A 16,320-nucleotide genomic window follows, 5' to 3' on the forward strand; every position below is an offset into this window, starting at 1 on the left:
GTGGAATTCTAATGCTTGGGAAATGGAGTCAGGAAAGTCAGTGTTGTCCTCAGTTATACAGAAAGTCCAAGGTCAACCTAGGCTACAGAAACCCTTGTCTCAAAAAAAGAAAAAAGATCTTATTCCTGATGCTATTATCCTTATTAAAATTTATTCTCCTGAATCACAGAATCTTCATAAATGCCCTCAGCACCTAAGAGGCCTAAGTTCAAGGCTAGCCTGGGCTACATAGGAAGTTCTGTGACAGTCCATGTGACAAGACTGTCACACAAAAAAGTGAGGTAAAATAAAAAAGAGAAGGATATTACTTGACTACATTCACGCCATTTCTTGTCTTTACCCGAGTTTCAAATTCGATTAATTTACCCCATGTGAAAATCAATGCTCCTCTGTCCTTAAGAAACATTTTTGGAGAGAGGAGAAGGATTATTGCTATTTCTTTTAGTATGTTTTATTTTCCTCAAAAAAAAAAAAAAAACCAAACACATGTGCTTATTGAGAATAATTCACACACTAGAAAGCAAAATGTCTCTCAATAGCCAAGATAACAACTATTAATAATCCTATATTAAAATAGCACTATCTTTACCAATATGAAATATGTTCATAACCTTTTCTTGGCTTTAATTTATTTTTGTTTTTATTTACATTTGTTTTAACTTGTTTTGTTTTTTCTTAACAATATCCCTTAAATAACTTTCTGAAGTCAGAATATATAATCATGCTAATCATCTTTGCTCCTTTTTGTTTTCAAATTTATCTACTAATAGTTGAAAATCAAGCAATGCTTTGAAATGCATATATCTCAGAGGCAGCCCGTATCAAACACAGATCCCAAGATGCCCGAATGGTGGAATCACAGGAGAAAGAAATGAAACAATGACCATGAATGACAGAAGGGGAAAACAAAATTCATCAAAGTTAGATCTTTTATTTTGGTGTTTAGATCATGTGAGACGGGATCTCCTGAAGCCCAGAATAGCCTTAAGCTCACATGGTCTCCTGATCCCTCTGCCTCTACCTGCCCAGTGCTAACATTATAAATTCATACTTAATTCTGGCTACTAATGACATTGTCAGCTAACAAAATAGATAAATAATAAAAAGTTCATCAGGAAAAAAGGGAGACCAGAAATAGTCATGGAGGCTTCAAAGAAGGTAAAAGGAGGATTACCTGAAAGTCCTTACAGGTGCCCTAAAGCTTGGAGGAAGACTCATTGGACAGATATGAAGGTACCCTCCTTTTTGACATTTATGTGTGTGCATGTGTACTTATGGAACATGTAGACTCAGAGGATGTCTTAGAGTTTCTATTTCTGTAAGGAAACACCATAACCAAAAAGCAAGGTGGGGAGGAAAGGGTTTATTTGGCTTACACTTTCATGTCACTGTTTATCACGGAAGGAAGTCAGAATGGAACTCTAATGAGGCAGGAAACTTGAAGCAAAAGCTGTTACTGAGGTCAGGCCATGGAGGGGTGCTGCTTACTGGCTTGCTCCTCATGGCTTGCTTAGCCTGCTTTCTAATAGAATCCAGGACCACCATCCCAGGGATGGCTCTACCCACAATGGACTGAGTCCTCCCCTGTTGTAGATTTGGTCTATTGTTTATATTATGTTAATCAGGTTCCCAAATTAGATGGGAATTTGCACTGCTGCATGTAAGACACTGCGGGTCCCTGCCCCCAGTTGGTTCTAATTGGTAAATAAAGTTGCCAGTGGCCAATGGCCGGGCAAGGAGACAGAGGCGGGACTTTAAAATTCCCGGGCAAGGGAACCCAGGAAGAAGAAGGATTTAGAATCACCATGCTGAGGAAGCAGGAGGATCAAGCTTGAGAGCTGTAGGAGAGAAAACATACAACCAGGTAGGAATTGGAGAAGAACCGCCCCACGGCTCCTTCCCCATTGGGTCTGGGTAGCACAGATGGAATATAGATTTTAGTAAGTAAGAATTCATGAGTATCGGAAGGGAGGATTTACTAACATGGACGTTTGGGAGTGGCCCAACCATTGAGTTGCTTAGGGCATATTAAAAATAAGGCTGCATGTGTGAGTCTTTCATTCAAAACTCCAGAGCATTTCTGTCTCTCCAGCTGTTTCTCAGTATCCTCACTAAGACGCCTCTTCTGCCTCTTTAGTTACAGGACTCACAAAGATCGTTTGGACTGGGTCTCAGATTCATGAGGTTCACTCCACCTCCATCTTCCTGTCCTTTGCTAATGTGACCACTCCCATTGTCTTAACACCACCTTATATGCTAATGGGTCACAAACTAACATCTTTATCCCTAGTCTCCCAGCTTATAGCAACTGTCTTCTTGACATCTCCACTTACAGATCTAGTAATATACATTAAAGTATTCCTTTTTTAAAAAAAAAGATTTATTTATTAATTTATTATATGTATGTGAGTATACTGTCACTTTCTTCAGACACACCAGAAGAGGGCATTGGATCCCATTACAGATGGTTGGGAGCCACCATGTGGTTGCTGGGAATTGAACTCAGAACCTCTGGAAGAGCAGTCAGTGCTCTAACCACTGAGCCATCTCTCCAGGCCTCCAAGTATTTCTTAATCAAAACTCTTTTTTTTTTTTTTTTTTTTTCTTTCCAACTCTTCATCTGTTCAGATAAGTCAATGATACTTGGTTAGGTCTCCTTTCTAGGCCCGAAGATCACACAGAACTTGGAATATAATTCATTTTCTTTTCTTGTAGGAAGCCGTGGCTTTAACCAACAGTAACTAACCCATTGTCCTGAAGGTAAATGCTTTAAGACCCAAGCGCCCTACTCTCAAAACACAAAGCATGCACATTGCAAACAACAAAGAAAATTTCATTGGCCACAAAGAGCCTATGAAAAAAATATTTTTAGCCCTTCTTGAACAGCTATTGGCAGCTAAAGTCACAGCGGAGAGGGAAAGTTCTACTCCTCAGTGGTGTATCAGAAAAACCTAATTAAATACAATGAATCACACACACACACACACACACACACACACACACACACACACGCTATGTCCCCAGTACACATTCCTTGCCACCGCCTGTCCCCACAATACTCACATCCTGCTCCCTCTCCTTTCCTCCTATTTCTCATTGCTTTCTCTTCTCTCCTTGTCCCCTGGCTCTGAGAGGAGTAGGCAGATGCTATATAATGGTTAGTGAGGAAGAGAGTGAAGATGTACACTGAAGTTCAGGTTCCGAAACCCACGAACACACCATCCATCTTCTTTTAAGGCAATAAAGACAAACACCACTTCAGTGAGAAAATTAATTTGCTCTTAAATTACGCCCGTCTATTCTGTATGCAAAAGTGAATGCTCTTTTCCCCCCCTAGGAAGAGCACTGTCGTGACTTGAGGAAATTAAACAATGCTGTCACCCCAGCTCTGGCTTAGAGTAATGAAATCAGTGTCTCTGGAGATTGAACGCTGCCGTCTGCATTTTCAAATGCTTTCTAGGTGGTGTGGTGAGATGCCAGAGGCTGAGAGCCCTTATAACAGGGCGGTTTGACTAGGAATATGTAAGGTGGAGAGTCTGGAATAGTAAAACCATCATTGAAAGGGACCAAAGAGACTTGGGATAAAATTGTGTCATGCTGTGTAGTTCTGTGATTTCTTTAGGATGGGGGTTGAAGGGGCTTCGAAGTTGGCACAGACATACCCAGACCCCAAATTCTCAGCACAAAGGAGATTTACTACCCCTGAGGAGCAAGGAAATTGGCTGGGGTTGCTGGGGGGGAGGAGCTGGGAGGGGGGGGTGCCTCTGGATGGGACAAAGACAGCAGCAGGTGTTTTTGCAGGAGTGGCTTTTAAAGGAGAAAGGGGGGGAGTCTGTACTAGAAGAAGTTGCTAAATCCTACAGAAGAATGCTGGACGGAGCACAGGAAGCCCTGCCCCAGGGCCACAGGACAGGCCTTTCATCTTGGGTTCGAAGGTGAAAAGAAGAATGGACCGAAAGGTGATTTTGTTAATGTAAATAAAACAAGTGAGAGCCCTGTCCTTTCTCTTCCCTGAGACCAAGGATGCTCTCTATGGAAATGGAGGAGAATGGGTTGGCATATTCTAACTAACAGATCACTGGAATGAGTGACAATGGCCAATGCTTTCTTATCCCTTAATCCCAGCCTGCAAACCCCTCTAAAGTTGTACCCGGCAGAAACTTGAGTGTTGAGGTTTGGTCTGTTGCTATGTATTATAATGCTAAATTCTAGTTGCCTATGAGTGAATTCTCACGGTTACCAGCTTTCATTGTGTAGACTTTGTTCCTGAAATAAAAATGGTACGGACAATTACTGGAGAGATCAGAGCTAGGTGAGTTTTGAGTTAACCCGGTGGTGTTACAGAGGGAGAGCGAGAAGGAAAGACACGGGAGAGAGGAAGGAGGAGCCGTGACAGGAGATGGACCATGAACACATGGCCAAGAGAAACAGCAAGTATTTGGGCTACACCGCTGGGAAAATAGTCAATCCAGCAGCTAGAAAAATAGATTAGCGGTTAACCCCCAGTGAGTGTCAAAACCAAATAAAATAACCATAGTCTGAGTCACTTTCATTTGTAAGCTAGATGGGGATAAATTAGGATTGATTCCATTAAACATGGGCTTTTTCTCTGTATCTCTGTAGCACTTGAATGACAAAACCCTACAGTCTTAACTTTTCCTCCTAGATTTCATTTAATCATATCTATTTTTTTTTCCTGGTCTTCTCCTTATTTTTCTCCAACTAGTCTTCCTTTACAATTCCTGACTTGTTTCCCTAGGTTCTGCTTCCAGGCTACTTCCTGAATAGCTCATGATCACCCTAAATTCTGTTTTTCTCTGTGTTAATTTCTATGCATAAATACGAATGAGTCTCTCTTGTTTTTTGAGGCAGGGTCTCACTATGTAGCTCTGGCTTTTCTGGAACTCACTATGTAGATTAGGTTCACCTCACACTCACAGAGGTATGCCTGTCTCTGCCTCCCGTGTGCTAGGCCGAGCTGTCACACCCGACCCATGAATAAAAGTCTTAATAAAACGGTCAAAGACCAATGTTTATGTCAAAACTCATCTCAGGATCTTACAACAATCCAAACCACAGAGAGAATTCAAAGAAAATAATTGGAACACCTAACGTCTGGAGATAGAGACTTTATGAATGAAAGGACACAAGAAGGGATTCTGCCCACCGTATAGAGAGAGCAAAATAAGCAATTTGAAGGGTTTGAAGGGTTTCACTGTGACAGTTGCATGAATGTGTTAGCAATCGGGCATTTCCACCAGCCTGCCCCTCGGGGACCTAATGCAGCTTACATCATCACCCACAGCCAGGTTTGACAAGTATGACAGGTGTGGTGTCTGAAAATGCCCTCCCCCATATCTCTCCCTTGGTCCTTATCTGTCTTGATCCCTTTCTCCCATTCCCTCACTGTCTCGTTCATTCTATCTCATTCCCTGTCTTGTTCTTTCTCTCTCTGCCTGTTTGTCTCCATAAACCTCTTCCACTAGATATGTTGCATGGCCTACTTCCTTAGCAGCACACCTTGGCATGGCTGTTAAAGGTACCCCCCACACTCACAGTACTATCCTGTCAGTATGAATATATCAGGTTTTGGTCATATTCAAGTATTTCCTTTCCCTGGTCTTTTCCTTACCCTCCCTAAATTGTCCCTCTACTGCTACGTTTTAAGAGTATTATTTTTTTTATCCTTATAAAACATAAGTGACCTGGGTATAATAACATATACCTGTACTCTCAGAACTTGGGAGACAAAGCCGAGAAGATCAGAAGTTCAAGGCTAGCTGGGATCACAGGGTTGGTAATGTGTACGACTCATCCAGGTGGTGCTGGTTTCGAAGGCATGAAGAGGTCACAAAAAGCAGCTGAGGCTGGGCACTGTGAGAGGCCCACAGGAGACCATTGGTGAAGGTGCAGCCTCAGTTGCAGTTGACAGCCCAGGACTGAAGGGGTCATGCAAAGCTGAGCCTTGGCACCGTGAAGAGAGCCCATGAAGAAGCTATTGGTGAAGCCTAGTTGTGGTGGAAGACTCCGGAGAATTGAAGATGCCAGTGCTGTGGGATGATCAGCAAGAACGGCAGCAGCTGAGGAGTGGAGTCAACCAGAGCCTAGAGCGCTACAGAGGACAGAGCCAGAGAAGGCCCAAGCCCGTTGGAGGAGCCCAGAAGATCATGCGTGGATCTCAGACATTGGAATAAGAAGTGTAAAGTTGAAGTTACCTTGGATAGCCCACGATGTTAGAGACATCAGAGCCATGGGATACCTGCTGAGGAAAGCTGCTAACAGGAATGGAGCCAGCCCAAGAGAACGAAGTTTGTCGTTGCTGAAGGCCAGATTTGCCAACGGCAGTCAACAAGGATGAAAGGAGTTGTCGATCTGAAGAGCGCCTTGACATCAAACATGGAGACACCGAGTTTGGAGTTTGACCAGCTGGTTTTTGGTTTTGGGTTGGTCCAGTATTTCCTCTCTGTGACATTTTGGAATGGGAATGTATATCCTGTTCCATGATATGTTGGAAGTATGGGATCTGCTTTTTGATTTTTGAATTTTATAAGGGATTACAGTTAAGAGATTGCATGAATTTCAGAAAGGTCTTTGAACTTTGGACTTTTAAACATTGATGAGACTATTACAGACGATGGGGGGTTTTGAAGTTGGACTAAATGTATTTTGCATTATGCTATGGCTAGGTATGACCTCCATAGACTCCTGTGTTTGAAGAAGCCTATGGGGACTAGGGAGTGGAATGTGGTAATTTGAATATGCTTGGCCCATAGGGAGTGGTACTGTTATTAGGTGTGGACTTTCTGGAAGAAATCTGTCACTGTGTGGCTCCTATGCTCAGGCTCTACCCCTTGTGGGAAAGACCTTCCTCCTCGCTGCCTGAGAACACCAGTCTCTTCTGGTTGCTTTTGAATCAAGATGTGGAACTCTCAGCTCTTTCTCCACTACTATGTCTGCCTGCCTGTTGCTATGCTTCCTGCTACGATGATAATGAACTAAACCTCTGAAAATTGTAATCCAGCCCAATTAAATGTTTGTCTCCATAAGAGCTGCCTTAGTCACGGTATCTCTTCATAGCAATAGAAACCCTACCTAAGACAACTAATACACGATACCTCTAAATTGGTAAACAAAAATAGGCAGATATCACCCCTATGATAAGTCTGTTGAATACTTCAGGGGTGCTAATAACGTCTTTGCACATGCCCAGGTTGTTACCGCAGGACATTCATGCTTGCTGCTCTGGTTTTATGGCTAGCTTTCTTTCACTGTTCACACACTGGAAAAATTCATCCTCATACAAAGGCTTAAAAAGACTTAAAAATAACTTAAAAGATTACTTACTTCCCCCACCCCATTCATTCATGTTTTTTTTTTTTACAACACTGACAACTACTACTGGAAAATACATGTTGTTTCTTTTTCCCTCTAAGGATGTGAATTTCATTCGTGCAGTTTACACAGTTTAGAGGGTACAGATCAGACTTCTGTCATGATGGGCAAGTGCTATACCACTGAGTTACAGCCCCAGTCACACTGTTCATTTCCACACAGTGTCTTACCTGTTTCCCCCCACTGCGATGGTTAATCTTGTCAACTTGATGAAATCTAAAGTCACCATGGAAACAAATCACATGGCATGACTGCAAGGAGTTTATCTAGATGGGGGTCATTGAAGTGGGGAGACTACCTCAAAATATGGGTGGTATCACTCCTATGATAGAGTGCTAAAGGCCGGGGTTCCTGACCGATGAAGAGACCAAGCACAAGCATTTGTTGCCCTGTTTCCTGACTGCAGTGAGGAGACAGCCTCCAATTCCTGCTACCACACCTTCCTACCAGGATGGAATGTCCTCCTCCCTTAAACTGTAAACCAGGATGAACTGTTCTTTCCGGAAATCCCTTCTTGTCAGACTTTGTTATGGTAACAGGATAAGTAACTGACACACCCACTTTCCTCTAAGTTTAAGAAAAGCATGCATTTGTCACTGCTGCAGTCTAACACAGAACATAGGATTTAACACAGATATCTCAATATCTATGAACTAATAAAGGCACAATTAATACTATGAAGGAGGCTATGGGGATAGAGTTGCTTCTCTGAGGTGGTGACTTCTTGTTTCCATTCTGTATTTATAATATAACTAAAACCTTTGTCTCATTTGGATTCACAGGATGATTTTTAAAACATGCCCTCTTTTAGGGAGCCGCATATCTGAATCATAGATTATTGTAGATTGATGTTCAATGTCAACATATCTGCATCTTTTCTTACATTTTATGAGACAGGGTCATGTTATAAAGTTCAGGCTACCCTCAACTCAAAATCTTCCTGACTCAGCCTCCCAAGTGTGTCATCATGCCCAATTTCATTATGCTGCAGAAATTAAGGTAGAATAAACTGTATTTACTAGCTTTCTGTGAAGCTAGATCAATACCTCCCTGCTGGGCTGGAGAGATAGCTCAGTGGTTAGGAGCCCTGACTGCTCTTCCAGAGGTCCTGAGTTCAGTTCCCAGCAACCACATGGTGGCTCACAGCCATCTGTAATGGGATCTGATGCGTTCTTCTGGTGTGTCCAAAGACAGCTACAGTGTACTCGCATACATAAAGTTAATCTTAAAATTAATACATAAAAAAAACCCTTCCTGCCTTTTTTAACTTAACAGAGGAAAAGGATTAGATTCAATGAGTGTTGGCATTTCAGAAATAGAACGCGTATTTGTCAAGTGGAATCCACAAGGCTGGGCAAATTGATTAATTGGTAAAGCATTTACTGCATAACCATAAAGACCTGACTTTAAATCCCCAGAATCCAAGGCAAAGCCAGGATCAGAAATTCACATCTGACACCTCAGCATCCTTCAGGAATGAGGGGGAAAGGCAGAAAAATTAAGAGAAGTTTGTGGGCCAGCTAGCCTGATGAATGAAAAAGCTAGTGAGAACCTATCTAGATTTAGTGTGTGTGTGTGTGTGTGTGTGTGTGTGTGTGTGTGTGTGTGTACATATGTGGAGGAGTGCCTATGGAGGCAAGAAGAGGGCACAAGGTTTCTCAGAGCTGGACCAATAGGTGGTTGTCTTAGTTTGGTTTTACTGCTGTGAACAGACACCGTGACCAAGGCAACTCTTATAAAGGACATTTAATTGGGGCTGGCTTACAGGTTCAGAAATTCATTCATTATCATCAAGGCAGGAAATATGGCAGCATCCAAGCAGGCATGGCATGGGAGGAGGTGAGAGTTATACATCTTCATCCAAAGGAAGCCAGGAGCAGACTGTTTCCAGGAAAGAAAGAGGAGGGTCTCTAAACCCACCCCCACTTCTTCCAACAAGGCCACATTTACTAATAGTGCCATTCCCTGGGACAAGTATATTCAAACCACCACAGTGGTTGTGAGTTACCTAATATAGGGACCAAACTTGGATCTTCTGGAAGAGCAGCAAGCACTCTTAATCATGGGGCCATCTCTCCACCCGTTCTAAAACAAGGTGGAAGACAAGAACCAACACCTTAGGTTGTCTTCTACTCCGTGCACACTCTGAACATAGCAAGCGCGTGCCCAAACTCACACATACAAACACACATTCACACAGAAAGGGGAAAGAATAGAATTCATATGAATTACTAGCTGAGTGTATATGGGAGATGAGGAAGAGGAACAGTCGAGGATAAGTCAAAACATCTTTGTGATTGACTAAAATTTTAAAAGAAGGAAAATGGAGACCATAGCTCAGACCCAGTAACTCAGATGCCAGGACTCACTGAGTCCTCAGACATCCAGGACTGGAACAATGAAGCTCAGTTGAGGCTGGAGATAAAGATTTGGGGGTCATATGCATTTGGGCAACAACTAAAGTCATGAGACTGGTTTAAAAAAAATTATCCAGGAAGTGCACACAGTGCACACAAAGAGAAGAAGGATTATGCAGGGAACACTGGGTAGCCCCACTGAGTAGAGAAGTCCCCAGAATGGAAAAAAAAACAAGGAATTGACCCACAAAATAGGAAAATGAACAGATTCCAGGATTGCAACGTTTCAAGAAAATATAAATAACTGAAGGTGAAGGTGCTATCCAGATTAGTCCCAGCACTCAATGAGGTGAAACTGTAAGTTCAAGGCTAGCCTAGGATACGTAGCAAGCAAGATCTTATGTTTACGGTCTTTTTTTTTTTTTTTTTTTTCAAAAAGAAATTAACAAGGAGGAACGGTGAAAGCAAAGAATAAAAGAAGGAATGAAGAAAGAAAGAGTCAGAGAAAAGGGGAAGTAGTGATGAATTCTGAAGAAAACCTCAGGTAAAATTTTAGTCAGAAGGAAATCATGCATGGCCATACAGTGAGTGGTTTTAGACCGCCCCACCCTATTCTTCCTGCTGTAGTGACTCCTCCCCATCGGATGAGGTGTTTAGCCCCCAGATGACTCTCAGTAATTTTTACCACACCTTTCTAATTGGTCATTGGGCTTCCCTCCAATAACCCTGTCCTCCATTCTCTAAAAGTAATGGGGGGTGGGGGGTAGCAGGGTTCTTCACCCCTTTTGCTCCCATTTAGCACCTGAATTACGACACGGCAGCCTGATATTTTTATTTCAAGCTGGGCAGGTTCTGCACTATTCTAATCCTACTACCCAGCAAAACGGCCTGTTATTTGCCTTCTGAGTCTTGCCTTGGTTCGATGTCCCATCATGGCCTCCTGTTCTCCCTACAGTGCTTTATCTGGGATTGGAATTCCTGCCTCATTCTCTTCTGTTCAGCTAATTGGCTGATCAGCTCTTTCTTAACTAATCAGAGATGATGGAAATCAAGTTTTACATAACTTTGAGACCAGAGATGCTTGACCACACCATCCTCAGCTATAACAGAAATCAGTGTCTGAATACACAGAGCCCCAAACCATCCCCCAACATATTCATTCCTTTAGCCTTCCACACATTGACTCATCTATCATCTTCATTTTGAGCACCCCCACTGTCTCTAATCAACCTCTTCTCAAGCATTTTCACTCTATCTTGACACCCCAACTCCAACAGTCCTTTAACCTCCTTGGGAATCTACAGTTCCTTTTTTTATCCAATCGCTTTCTAATCTCCTTATGCCCCTCATGTTATCACATTTCTCTAACACTCTTCTTTATCCAGCTGCTTCAAGTCCTCTACACTTAAATCTTTTATGTATTAACTAATTCAATCAGACCCTCCTAATCTTCCCACAACTTGTTTTTGCCACAGTGTTCCCCAGCTCAGTAAATTGTGTTTGGTTTTAGACTCCAGGACAAGGGACTGAAGTGCATATTTTACAAACCAAAGCAGACCTGGCCTCCCAGCATCCTTCGGTCCCTACCTGGTTTATCTGCTCTGAACCTTGAATTTTCCACCCCAGGAGCTGGGCCACCCTCCCCCCAACCCCAGCCCATGGGCTCCTCCCTAGATAATCCAGGCATTTTGTGTTCGTTTTCTCTCTGTCTCTCTCTCTCTCCCTCACTTCTCTATGTGTGTTCTCGATGTATGTGCACACGTGCCCTTTCTTTCTCCTCTCCCACACCCCTCCCCATGGTGACTTCCCTGGCCTCAATCCTTGGTGCCAGGGAACTCACCCAAGAGAAGCTTCCCAATAAATCTGCCCTTAATCTAATATATCTGAATTGAATTGGCTCATTTCAGCACCAGAGGCGAAATAACCCATCAAATTGCAGCTGCTTTGACAAAAACACTGGAGTCCTCCTTTCCCTCACACTCTCCCCTCCCTCAAACTGTGGTTACACACTATTGGTTCTCCCTTTAAAAGAGATCTGTATGGGTTGGGGATTTAGCTCAGTGGTAGAGTGCTTGCCTAGCAAGTGCAAGGCCCTGGGTTCACAAGGCCCTGGGTTCATAAGGCCCTAGGTTCGGTCCCCAGCTCCGAAAAAAAGAAAAGAAAAAAAAAGAGAGAGAGAGAGAGATCTGTAATCAGCTGCTCCCTGGTGCTCCCCTACTGGACCAGAGCACTATCAACATCAGAACCAACAACACCAGCAGACTGTGCTAGTGTCCTGCTGGGTCACTCTGGTTCTTGTGTTATTCTTTACAAGTTGCCCTCAACTGACCTTAACTCCATGCCTCCAGGTGCTTTCCATCTCAATAAAAGCTAGAGTCATTAAAATAGTCCATAAAGCTTCGTGACTTGACCCCTCCTGATTGCTGTCTGTCCTCATGTGTAGCTTTCCTCCCAGACTTCAGCTCCATCCTCACCGTCTCCCTTGTCATCCTTTGTATACAGTAAGCAAGCACACTCTTACCTCTGTAGTCTCCAGTTCTACTCCCTAGACAGTCTTCCAGATACACACATGATCGGCTTTTCCCCTCACCTCTTTTAGGGACCAACAAAATCATATGGTTGGAGACTTCACATTTGGGAACCATTTTTATTTCAGTGGAAGCTGGAGTCAGGGTACCACTGAGACCGTGCAAACAGCGTGTGGTGTGGGGAAAGCTGATCACATAACAAGAGTCCTGGGTAAGAGCATTAGTGACAAGAGATCCCAACAGAAGGAGAAACGGGAATTGACAGAAGTTAGGGGAGCAGGAAAAACCTAGCCACACAGAATTCAAGGAAGAGGAGAGTTGCAAGAAATAAGAAATGTGTCAGTAAATTCTCCAGAAAACTTAGTAATATATGAGTCTGGTGAGAAAGGAGGAAGTTGGCAGGGAGCATCCATTTTCACTGAAGCTGGAAAGCAAGGACTCAGAAATGACAGAAAGGAAGAGAAATAGAAACTAAAACTAGAGATTGTTTTCTCAGAAGCCCAGCTCAGCAGAGAACACACACCTGTCTTTCTCTAGGGGATAGCACGTGTTAGCAATGGGGGGATGCAAACACACATAAAGAAGGGAGCTGTTGGGGGAATTCTGTCTTTTGTGATACCAGATTAAAAGTACAAATTTGAGGGTCTTGAGAAACAATTTGGTGGACCCAAGTACGATTCCAGCACATCGGGCAGTTCAAATCCACCTGCAACTTCAGCTCCAGGGATTCGACACCTTCTGGCCTCTGCAGGCACCCGTACACATGGTATACAGTCTCTCTCTCTCTCTCTCTCTCTCTCTCTCTCTCTCTCTCTCTCTCTCTCTCTCTCTCCCCCCTTTCCCTCCCTCCCTTCCTTCCTCCATCCCTCCCTCACTTTATCCCTCTTCTCTTCTCTCTTACACACATACACAAATAAAAATAAATCTTAAGATACAAATTTGAGGGGTTGGGGATTTAGCTCAGTGGTAGAGTGCTTGCCTAGCAATCACAAGGCCCTGGGTTTGGTCCTCAGCTCCGAAAAAAAAAAAAGTTCAAGGCCACCCTTGGCCAGCTTGGGTTGCATGAGACCTGTGTCTCAGAATAAATTTAAAAAATAAAAATTTTAAAAAAGAGATACAAATTTGAAGGTGGGTAAGACAGCTCAGCGGGTAAAGGTGTTTGTTACCAAGTCTGAACACCTATGTTTGATCTCCAGGTGGATCTCTCATGGAGGAAAGAAAGAACCAACTTCTGCTAGTTGTCCTCTGACCTCTACATGCATGCTGTGACTTGCATACATGCATATGCATACATACGCACAAATAAGTAAGTAACCAAACTTTTAAATAGATGTTTGAGTAAGTATAAACTAAAAGTTGAAGGTGTAGAAAAAAATATTTAGAAAGAATAATTGATATGGCTAAGTCCTGCCAGAGGTTTCAATAAATGATCAGCTAATATTTAAGGTATGCCTGCTACCACATGATGCCAAATATTAGGGTACAAAGAGTAAAATTAACATAAAGTAGTGTGTGGTATAATAGTTGTGGATGAGGTAAAGACCGCAATTGTGGGTCCTGCTCTTTAAACTCAAGGAAAACAAAGAGAGAGGGAGTTAAGGTGGGAAGTTGAAGAATTTCATATATTAGGGCTTCAATTTTTTTCAGCAGGCTGTGGTCAGCTGAGAGTGAAGAGGCTGTAAGGAACAGACTTACAGAAAATAATTGAAGTTATAAACATTCACAATAGGGATAACTGCGCAGACGCTGACAACACTTCCTTTTCCCAAGCAGCCGCCAAGATGGCTGAAGTAGAACAGATGAAGAAGTGAACCTTCCTCAAGTTCACCTACTGTAGCGTGGACCTCAACCAACTGCTGGACATGTCCTATGAGCAACTGATGCAGTTGTACAGAGCCCACCAGAGATGGTGCCTGTGGCAGAAGCAGGACTCACTGATCAAGCGCTTGAGAAAGGCCAAGAAGGAGGTGCCACCCATGGAGAAGCCCAAGGTGGTGAAGATCCATCTGAGGGACATGATCTTTCTGCCTGAGCAGCATGGTGGATGTGTACAATGGCAAGACCTTCAACCAGGGTGGAGATCAAACCAGAGGTGACCAGCCACTACCTGGGCGAGTTCTCCATCACCTACAAGCCCTGAAGCACGGCCAACCTGGTATTGGTGCCACCCACTCCTCCCGATTCATCCCCCTCAAGTAGTGTAGGCCAATCAAGACTCATTGTTTTAAAAAAAAAATCACAATAGGACTATCCAGATGGCTCTTAGTAAGGACACTTGCTGCCAAGCCTACTAACTGAGTTCCATCCCCAGGATGTTCATGGTAGGAGAGAACCAACTCCTGAAAGTTGTCCTCTGATCTCCATATGTGTGCTGTGAACATATATGTATGATATGGGCATCACACACACACACACACACACACACACACACACAAATAAATAATAAATAAATAAATAATAAACAAATACAATTTTAAATTATTTTAAAAGATTTACAGTAAGTAAATAAGAGAAGGAAACAATAAAACTAAGACTAGTTCTATGTGCCTAAATGATATTAAAGGCCATTGATTTGTAGAAGCTCCATTGTCCTCAAGTTTGTGCCCTTTAGCTAGCACTTCATTAAACTATGGAAAGATGTATACAAATCCTAGTACCTGATGGCTTGTAAGTGAAGGGAAGAGCTATGACCCAAGCTGCTACCTCGGGTTTCTACATTTCTCCCTCTTTCCCCCTTTGCCTACCTCTAACAAAGAGACAGTAGGAATTGAAATATTCCACCCCCAGCTTCTCTGCACCTGGAAGAAGTCACATACATGATGTGCTTCTGGACATACCATAGGTTTGAAACTTACTGTGACATGCATAGCTTTGTATTTGATCTGACTGGCCATGATAGGGGCATGAGGAAGGACAGACAGACCCATATGGGAAAGCTGGGGTTGCGTGGGTCACACTCTATGCTGGAGACCCACCAGCAGCAACCTGGATCTCATCATTATGTATAGCTGAAACAAGGAGATAGCTTTATTATACCCAGTTGAGGAGGCAGGGTTAGCCCATCTCTATAGAGGGATGAGCTGTCAAGGGCCATAGTTATCTGGGAAGAGGAAACTGTGGTGGATACTTTCTGCAGGTTCTTTCAACATGCGTACCCAGACAAGGAGAAAGAGTTGCCATTTCCATGGGTCTGAGGCACTGGGGTTCTTGACATGGCTGACCCTATGTCAACAATACGCATTCACTCAGGATTTAATCCATTTCCTGCATCTCCTGTTTCTTTTTTTTTTTTGGTTCTTTTTTTCGGAGCTGGGGACCGAACCCAGGGCCTTGCGCTTCCTAAGCAAGAGCTCTACCACTGAGCTAAATCCCCAACCCCGCATCTCCTGTTTCTTATCTCATCAATGTTCCTGATGCATCTTGACTTCCAATCCTGCAATAGTCTCTGGAACCCAACTGAGAAGAGATGTGGCCTCAGGCTTGGGGCTATTTGGCTCATCCTGCTAAAAACAAAAAAGCTAGAAAAACTAAAAAAACTGATAAGGTCCTCCCTCTGCAACAAGACTCTTCTGGGCTGCTTGTAAGACCTGGGCCACAAAGTCTGGTACTATTCTTCTATGCCTTGGCAAATCTGTTAGTGACAAGGTTTTTATTCCCCTTTGGATGGCAATTCTGTCCTTGTCATTAATTTGTTGTAAACTTGCTAGCCCCAGATAGTTGAACAGAGCCCACCAAAGCATCAGGTAGTTAAAGAAATGGCCCCTAAAATGGAAGGAGTCATTTGTATAAACAGGCCTAGGAGGATGTAATCAAGTCACTGAAAGAAAAATATAGATCCAGTAATTTCTCCCCTGACTAGACGTACCTACATCAATATAATTATCAGACACATTTAAAATACAGCTTCCAGGTTGCTTCCCAAACCCAGGCCTCAACTCTCTCCTCCACCATTTCTATCAGCCTTCTTACCTGACCCCGTGTTGGCATCTTCTGTGTAGGCTGTGTGAAGCCCCTTGATCAGCTTCAAGGGCCACCCTTTCAGT

General features: G+C 43.2%; 1 pseudogene; it reads left to right on the forward strand.

Moving 5' to 3' along the window:
* Positions 1–14,058: 14,058 nt before the first annotated feature.
* Positions 14,059–14,476, forward strand: LOC116911518 (annotated as a pseudogene).
* The last annotated feature ends 1,844 nt before the right edge of the window (positions 14,477–16,320 follow it).

The sequence above is a fragment of the Rattus rattus genome, chromosome 10, assembly GCF_011064425.1.
Source record: "Rattus rattus isolate New Zealand chromosome 10, Rrattus_CSIRO_v1, whole genome shotgun sequence".
Lineage (NCBI taxonomy): Eukaryota > Metazoa > Chordata > Mammalia > Rodentia > Muridae > Rattus > Rattus rattus.